Consider the following 8,955-nt stretch of genomic DNA (forward strand, 5'->3'; position numbering starts at 1 on the left):
CCTGCCTCTCTGCCTGTCTGCCTTCCTGTCTCTCTGTCTGTGTGCCTTCCTGTCTCTCTGTTTGTCTGCCTGCCTGCCTTCCTGCCTCTGTCTGTCTGTCTGCCTGCCTTCCTGTCTCTCTGTATGCCTGCCTTCCTGTCTCTCTGTCTGCCTTCCTGTTTCTCTGTCTGTCTGTCTGCCTGCCTTCCTGCCTCTCTGCCTGTCTGCCTTCCTGTCTCTCTGTTTGTCTGCCTGATTTCCTGTCTCTCTGTTTGTCTTCCGCCTCTCTCTCTGTCTGCCTTCCTGTCTCTGTTTGTCTTCCTGCCTTCCTGTCTCTCTGTTTGTCTGCCTACCTTCCTGTCTCTCTGTTTGTCTTCCTGCCTCTCTGTCTGTCTGCCTTCCTATCTCTCTGTTTGTCTGCCTACTTACCTGTCTCTCTGTCTTCCTTTCTACCTATCATCCTGTCCATCTGTATTCCTGCCTACTTGTCTGACCTTGTCAGGTCTCAGTTTTGGGTTTATCTTCCCAAAAGAGAGACAGCAACTGTTTTTACTGAACACAAGCACTGATATATCAACAATATCCACACGTCTCTGCACTGCTATAGCTTTTACATTTGTTCACTGTACATATAATATATATATATATATAATCACCTGTGTCAGGTGCTTTCTCGGCCGCTTTCTCTGAAGCTTGCGGCTTCCATCGCGCACATATGGTGCTCGTTTATCATCATCACCAGCTCCTATTTAAACTTCCACACTCTCACTGTCCGTTATTGTTGGTATATGTTGGTTCAGGGTGGTCGTTGTTATCGCTCATACATTTCCCGGTACGTGTCTTCCCACCGGCACTCTCTCAACGGCTGTGCTTTTTTTCCCAAAGCTGCGCCGCGCCGCTAACTAACAGCAGAGATTCACCAGTATACAATACAACACCTGTAGCAGCTGTAAGACTTGATTTTTCCGCCACTTCCGCGAGTTCTTCTGCGGCTGTACCGAGATAACCGACGTTAAATGGCAAATTATTCCCCCCTTGTGCTCGAGATATTAGGGTTCGGTGACATGGAAAAGTCGACCAATAAAAAATGTTTAGAAAAAGCGAGAATTTGGCGGTTCCACTTCAAAAACGTCGACTTAATAGGGTTGTCGAGTTAACCGAGGGCGAGATAACCGGGTTCCACTGTATATATATATATATATATATATATATATATATATAATATGCTGTACATATACTACATATTTATTTGCACTTCAATTTACACAATTGCTACTATTTGCACTTCTGGTAGATATTAAACTGCATTTCGTTGTTGTGTACCTGTATGATTCAATGACAATAACATTATATCTATCTTTATTTCTATATATAAATGACTTGTTTGCCTACAGTGTACAAATTGTACAGTAATACACAATGTCTCATGGACAGGTTTCTTCCTCAGGTACAACACAAAGAAGTGAAACTATGGTTAACAGTAAACTATTTATCTTCTCATTTCCTCAGAGAGCTTGAGCAGCACTTATACCACTGCTTCCTTTGAGCAGACCACAGGTACTTACCATAAGAAGTGTAAGTTGTTTTAAACAGAAGTGTCTCCCAAATGAATAATGTAAATGTATTTTTTTTGTCTTCTTTTTCTTTTTCTTCTTCTTATAAATATTAGTATTCTTTTTTATTATTATATCATCATATATACATCCCCACTGCAAACGTGTAGTGTTTTATGTTTTGTTGAGAGACACAATTATGCTACTTTAATTTCTCTGCAACAAACTCAGTAATGTAACAGTCTGAAGTCTGATTTTGGAAGAAGGAATTGAATGGTGTTGAAATTGGATCTTGTTCAGGATCCCTCTCACTTTCCAGATCCTTCTGTGCTCCAAAACAACCCCGAAACCATTAAACTTTCACCTCCATGTGTGAGTGTGGGGGTGAGGGAGTCTGATCACATCTTCTCTCCTGTTCTCCTTCTCACACAAGTTCTTCTGGTAGAGACACAAACATCTCATTGAAACTCCACAGAACTTTCATCCACTTATTTACTGTCCAAATCATCTGCATGCATGTGTCTCAAAAACCATTGACATATTGTCGTTTTAAAAAAATCTTAAAAAAAATTGTCAGTGTTTTTACTTTGCTTTCACTAGGACTTTAAATTGGCAAGAACTTCCAGTAAAGATGCAACACAAAAACACACAAAAAAACAAACACAAATGGGAAATGGGATTATGTATGATGTGTTATATCCTCCTTTAGTATTTTGTCAATCTCTTGCCTCATCTCTCTCTCTCTCTCTCTCTCTCTCTCTCTCTCTCTCTCTCTCTCTCTCTCACTTACTCTCTCTCTCTCTCTGTAGGTGGAGTCAGTGAGGTTAAGCGAGGGCTGATGTTTGGTGGTGTTGGTTTGGCATTTCTTTCCTTCCTCCTGGCCACAGTGGCTGCAGGCAGAGCGATCCTTCATCAAGCCTGGCAGGCCGGACGAGACTCGGTTCATCATGAATCACACTACAGATAACATTCGATTTGATCAGCCGGAAAAAAATATAAAATATTTGAATATTGTATTCTGCATTTAATCATTCCTATAGACTATAACTTGCTTTACTGTCCAGCTATAGCGAGAAAACTCTCAATATTAAATATACAGCGGAACCCGGTTATGTCGATGTCCTAGGGGGTCGCCAAAAAGCATCAAAGTAACCAATGATCGAGATAAACGAAAATCAATATGGCGGCAATATATTAACGTGCTTGAAATTTCTTTATGTACATGATGTGCGTTAATAAATGAGAATGTGCATGCACGTGTTTTTGAAGGGTTTTTTTACACAACAGAGTTGGCGCAATTTGTTTGATGAAGGCATGCTATAAAAATACATAAAGTACATGTTTGTTAACTGTCAGGAACCCACCTGCCACGCCCCCTTCGGCCCCCTTCAGCGTGTCAGGTGCTTTCTCGGCCGCTTTCTCTGAAGCTCCCGGCTTCAATCGCGCAAATATTTTGCTCGTTTATCATCATCACCAGCTCCTATTTAAACTTCCACACTCCACCGTCCGTTATTGTTGGTATATGTTGGTTCACGGCGGTCGTTGTTATCGCTCATGCGTATTTTTCCCAAAGCGCATCGCGGATTCCCCCCCGATCCTGCCGTAGTTAATTCTATGCTTTTGCTGCTCATCCCACGTTCCGCTCCTACCAAGTGCCACGCTGCGCTTCTACCCAGCGCGGCTTTCGCCTCCTGTTCATCGCATAACATTTAACAACAAAAGGCATATGTGCACTAACTAACAGCAGAGATTCACCAGTATACAATACAACACCTGTAGCAGCTGTAAGACTTGATTTTTCCGCCACTTCCGCGAGTTCTTCTGCGGCTGTACTGAGATAACCGACATTAAATGGCAAATTTTTCCCCCTTTGTGTTCGAGATATCAGGGTTCGGCGACATAAAAAAGTCGACATAACCGATAAAAAAATGCTCAGACAAAGCGAGAATTTGGCGGTTCCACTTCAAAAACATCGACTTGAAAGGGTTGTCGAGGTAACCGAGGGCGAGATAAGTGGGTTCCACTGTATTTAATTTATATTTTCTTAAAAATATCCACTAAACCTAATAAAGTGTCATATTAGCATTCATATGGGTCAATTATCCGAAAGAAGAAGAAGAAAATGGGTCAATTATCAGGCGTATGAGCACATTTTCAGGCTGGGAGATTTCAAAATAATATTAAAAGTAAAGTGCTAAACGATTAGCACAGTAGTATAGTTGAATAGTATTAGTGTATAATAGCATTGAATAGAGTAGAACTGTAATAAAGTAGAGTAGAGAAGTAATAAAAGTCAGAGTTCTTTGTGGTAACAGTTTATAAATAAACTGTGATGGTCAGGTGTTCACTTACGTTTTGGCAATATAGTATCTGTATCTGCCTCTGTTTCCTGCTGAGGACGTCGCCATTCCTCCCTGCCCCCCTAAGGACATTTTTCTTCTTCTCTGGCCTGCTGAAGATAATGCTCTTTCCCCATGTTGTGCTGAAGATGACGCTCTTTCCCCGTGTCATGCTGAAGATGATGCTTTTTCCCCATGTCGTGCTAAAGATTATGCTTTTTCCCCATGTCGTGCTGAAGATGATGTTCTTTTCCCATGTCGTGCTGAAGATGATACTCTTTCCCCATGTCGTGCTGAAGATGATGCTTTTTCCCCATGTCATGCTGAAGATGATGCTTTTTCCCAATGTCGTGCTGAAGATAATGTTTTTTCCCCATGTCGTGCTGAAGATAATGTTCTTTACCCATGTCATGCTGAAGATGATGCTCTTTCCCCATGTCGTGCTGAAGATGATGCTTTTCCCCATGTCGTGCTGAAGATGATGTTTTTTTCCAATGTTGTGCTGAAGATTATGATCTTTCCCCATGTCGTGCTGAAGATGATGCTCTTTTCCCATGTCGTGCTGAGGACGTCGCTCTGCCTCCCTGCCCTGATGAGGATGTTGCTTTTCCTCTATGTTGTGCTGAGGATGTTGCTTTGTTCATTGGAAGTTTGATTTGTTTTTTGGGGGATTGGTGCCACTGCACCTCATAAAGTCATGATTATTTGCACACCCAAATCACAGTCACTAGTGATTAGCCCTTGTATGTCGCCTCACTGTTCACAGTACAGTGGGTCACACAGTTTGCACTAGTAAAATTAGATATCCGAACTTGCATCCTCTCCCTCGTTATTATCCAACATCAATATCCACATGTGTGTATGGAAACAATAACTGGGTGTGAATACGTTCTATAAAAATGAAAACTGCACTTTGTCCCATCAAAAAACGTCTGGAGTGTACAATCTCAATTACAAAAAAGTTGGGACAATGTGCAAATTGTAAATAAAAACAGAATGCAATGATTATCAAATAACATAAAAACAAATTTGATTCACAATAAAACAAACATATCAAATGTTTAAACTGAGTAAATGTAACATTTTAAGCGGAAAATTCGATAATTATGAAATTGATGGCTGCAACACGTGGACAAAATTATTAACATTAAACAGTCAGAGAAACATTTTGTAACTAATGAGGTTAATTGACAGCAGGACAGTAAGATGAATGGGTATAAATAGCGAATCTTAGAAAGGGTCTCTCAGAAGGAAAGATGGGTAATTTTCCATTAAATTCATGAATTCATGTACCTTTCCCCAGTTGAAACATTTAATATGTTTTATATGTTCTATCATGAATAATATCTGGGTTTATGAGATTTGCAAATTATTGCATTCTGTTTTTATTTACATTTTACACAGTGTCCCAAATTTTTTTTATGGAATTGGCCCTTTGTGGTCTTTCAGGACACACCCATTGCAAGAGAAATTTGTGAGAGTAACGTTTAATTATGTTGTTGATAGAAACAAAAAATTACTTCCTTTTTTGGTTTACTGGGAATGTGTAGTAAGAAGTACCAGCTATGAAGCAAGATTCACTTAGACAACATCGTGTTTTACTGCTTCCTGTTACGGACTTCATCTCATGATGACCTACATCCTGTTTCTTACCACTTGACTATTGATGCACAGGAGTGAAAGACGTACTGGTGTGAGCGTTATTACATTGAAACACATTAACTATTCCTCCGTGTGGTTAGAACAGATGTCTGAGATGAAGCTGTGGCTTGTTCACTTTCTCCTCCTCGGCTGTGTCTGATTAATGCTCAGGCTGGTAAGTGGATCAGGAATTTTAGTAGCTTTTTTATGTTTACATGACTTGCTGTGGAATGACTTCTATTCCTGGCTAATTACTCTATGCGATTTTTTATTTACTCGTTCATTTTTCCCCACATCATCACTTATCTTTAACTGTGTGTGATGTTCTTCATGTGTCGGATGTTGCTACATAAAATACATTTTAAAGAGAGTTTATACACGGTGTGACTTAGAAAAAGGGAAGTCTGATGTAATGCGGGGAATTTTATCAGTGACCTCCTGAGTAATGCGATAATAAAGCTCTATCCTTCAGTCCATCTAGAAATGTAATCCTTAAAGAGATTGTCGCAAATGATAGGAGTTCCTCCAGGGCCAGATCTCCCCCAATCTCCCTACATGATTCAAACACATTAGCTCGTTCATTTCTTTACTGTGTAGACACACAACACAATTCTGTCTTGATTAAAAGCAGTTTTCAGTTTTTTTGCTACATTTAACAAGTAATTTCTGCTCATGTTTTCCAGCAGAATCTGAACAGAGAATACTAGAAGGCACTATTGTCACTATTCCATGTGAAAACGAAGGAGGAGTAACGTGGAGTAAACGAGCTGACAGAAAGAGAGAGATCATATTCAAGGCTTCACCCGGAGAACCCCCTGTCCAGCCCAAACCCGATCCCAGATACAGCGTATTAAGCAATTTAACACTCATAATAAAGGACGTGTCGGTGTCAGACTCGGGGGTTTACTACTGTAACAGCACCGCTGTGGTCAAGCTGAACGTCGTTCCATTACCAGGTCAGTGAATACATAAAGATACCTTGGCAGATTTATAAATGTGTGGAAAAAGACTCCAGTGTGAGAACTTTGTGACCGTCAGACGTTTCAGACATCAGCTGAGTTTGCGGTTTTTCAGTAGAGCTGTACTGAACTAAGATAAAAGTAATGTTGCTATGGTTACAGTTATAACAGGAAACCTGATGTGTGTGTTGCAGCTTTATCAGAGACCTTGAGTGATGATATGAGAGGATCTGCCACCAGACTCAGCGGTAAGAGAACGTATCGTCCTGAAGAAGGAAGGAGAAACTCTGTGCACACTTTACAGCAAAGAGAAAATGCATTATTTATTTAGAGAATCAGAAATTTGCCTATTCAGCGTATTTGTTTAAACGCAGTGAATCAATATTGTGGTTCAAATGTTGCTTTCGCTCTGCATGCTGGGAGTTGAGAGTGTGAGCATCTCAAGGGCAAGAAGAACTTAGTGTTTTTTCTTGATCGTTCTTAATTTTTCATATCTGCTTTGTGTTTCTTTCATTTCCTTTACAAGAAATCTGAAGTTTTTTCAGTGGTTGTAAAGTAACAAATTAAATGTAATAGCGCAGCAATAGTGACAATCCCGCTGATGTAATGCCTCATGGTGCAGCCAAAAATCGACCCGTTTCAGGAAGCACTTCGTTTCTATGACAGGAAACACATTGAGATTGAGAAAAGGGGCACATGGGGCGATCTATTGATCTATTCAATGAGGTTTTTATTGTGAAGATAATTTTCAAATGTGCAAATACAACTTCAAATAAATGTGATTTAAATCTCTCTCTCTCTCTCTCTCTCTCTCCACAGGAGGATTGTTTGATGTGGAACGAGTTCTTTTCATCAGTCTGGCTGCTCTGTTTCTTTCCTCACTACAGTAAATGCACAGCCTCAGCCTGGGGGATTTGACTACGTCTGACTTCTATAATGCAATTAATATATAATTAAAGGATCTGTTCTGTTGTGCATGATTGTGTTGTAATATAATGTTGATAAATGATTTTATTCTGGACATTTTTAGTGTTTTTCTAACATAATTCTGTGGACCCAATGGCAAACCGCAAATACATTTCCAGCATGAAACCTATTTCGATAAGCGCGGGTGACGCATCCAGTCTGTGTTCTGGTTTGCGACAATGTCAGCCGCTGTCATTATTGTGTCCAGATACAGTCACAGTTACTGATCATTATTTGTTCTTTAATTATACGTATAAGTTGCAAAATGCCTATGAGGTGGTATCAAAAGCTTTGTGCTGAATGTCTTCCCTCAGACACCTTAAAACTTGGCAGTAGAACTCGCTTTCGATGAATTCAAAGTGGAGCTGTGGACCTGCCTCGTCCTTTCCGGTCGTGGAGATGATGGGCTGCTCCATTGTGGAGACTGTTGCCTGGTCTCAGGGCCATACACCCATGCTTCATCGCCGTTAATGATCCTCAACATGAAGGACGAGTTGTCCACAGCATGCTGACAGAGTTCTTGGCAGACTTTGAAGCAGTGTTCCTTCTCCTGAGTCCGCAGGCTGGGAACGAACTTGGCAACACGACGCATGTTCAAATTTAATGCGAGGGTCGTCTGGACTGTTCCATATGACACACTGACAATGGCAGTAACATTGCGGATTGTTCTCCGACGATCGTCATGCACAAGTTACTGAAAGGTTTCGACATTTTCGGGAGTTGAGCTCGTTGAAGGTCTTCCTGATCCCTTATCGTTTTCCAGTGATGTTCTTCCTCTATTGAAGTGCATGCCATTAATAACACCATGAACAACTTGTCGAATCATGTCTAACGTCTCTGTGCCCAGTTTCTTAAGCAGAATTTCACGTTAACTTGCTGTCCATGATAAAACCGCAGACGTGGTAACACACCAGTTACACAGCTCCAGATGTACACACTCAGATGTCCTTTGGAACACTGACTTATGAAGGTCGGTGCCCCCTGTGACTCTGAGTGCAACCTCGTGTTGCCATCTGGTGGTGTGTTACAAAAGTAGTCTCGAAATTTTTGATACCACCTTGTATATTATAGCTAACAAACGTTTTTTAACACTCGTTATGCAAAAGCAGTTTTGGTTAATTTTGAAACATTAAATTCCCAGGACTGCTCTTTAGCACCTGGGGAAAAATGTAATAATAAATAAATGTATAAGTAAATCACAAAATCGAATATTGTGTAAACTGTTAGCAATGTGAGAGAACAATATAGAAATAATTTATAATATATTATAAAAATAAATTTAACTATAATTATGAATAAAAATAAAATAATGTGAAAAGCACATTACAGTAAACACATCATGGACTTCCATATTTGCATATTTTCATCAGATTGAACTTGGTTTCATTTACAAAAAGAAATTGCTTTAATGTGGCTTTTGCATGGAATTAAACAAAAAACACGAATTGTTTTTAATATATATATATATATATATATATATATATATATATATATATATATATATATATATATATATTG

At 39.8% G+C, this 8,955-nt stretch overlaps 1 long non-coding RNA gene across 2 annotated transcripts; it reads left to right on the top strand.

Annotated features, from left to right (window-relative positions):
• The first annotated feature begins 5,431 nt into the window (after window positions 1-5,431).
• On the top strand, window positions 5,432-7,492 carry LOC124392034. 2 transcript variants are annotated; one of them, XR_006927086.1, is made up of 4 exons: window positions 5,432-5,687; window positions 6,196-6,468; window positions 6,666-6,719; window positions 7,291-7,492. It is a non-coding gene; the product is annotated as an uncharacterized LOC124392034 (long non-coding RNA). The 2 variants fall into 2 exon arrangements; XR_006927085.1 differs by having other exon boundaries at window positions 5,442-5,687; window positions 6,199-6,468.
• The last annotated feature ends 1,463 nt before the right edge of the window (window positions 7,493-8,955 follow it).

The sequence above is a fragment of the Silurus meridionalis genome, chromosome 10 (assembly GCF_014805685.1).
Source record: "Silurus meridionalis isolate SWU-2019-XX chromosome 10, ASM1480568v1, whole genome shotgun sequence".
NCBI lineage: Eukaryota > Metazoa > Chordata > Actinopteri > Siluriformes > Siluridae > Silurus > Silurus meridionalis.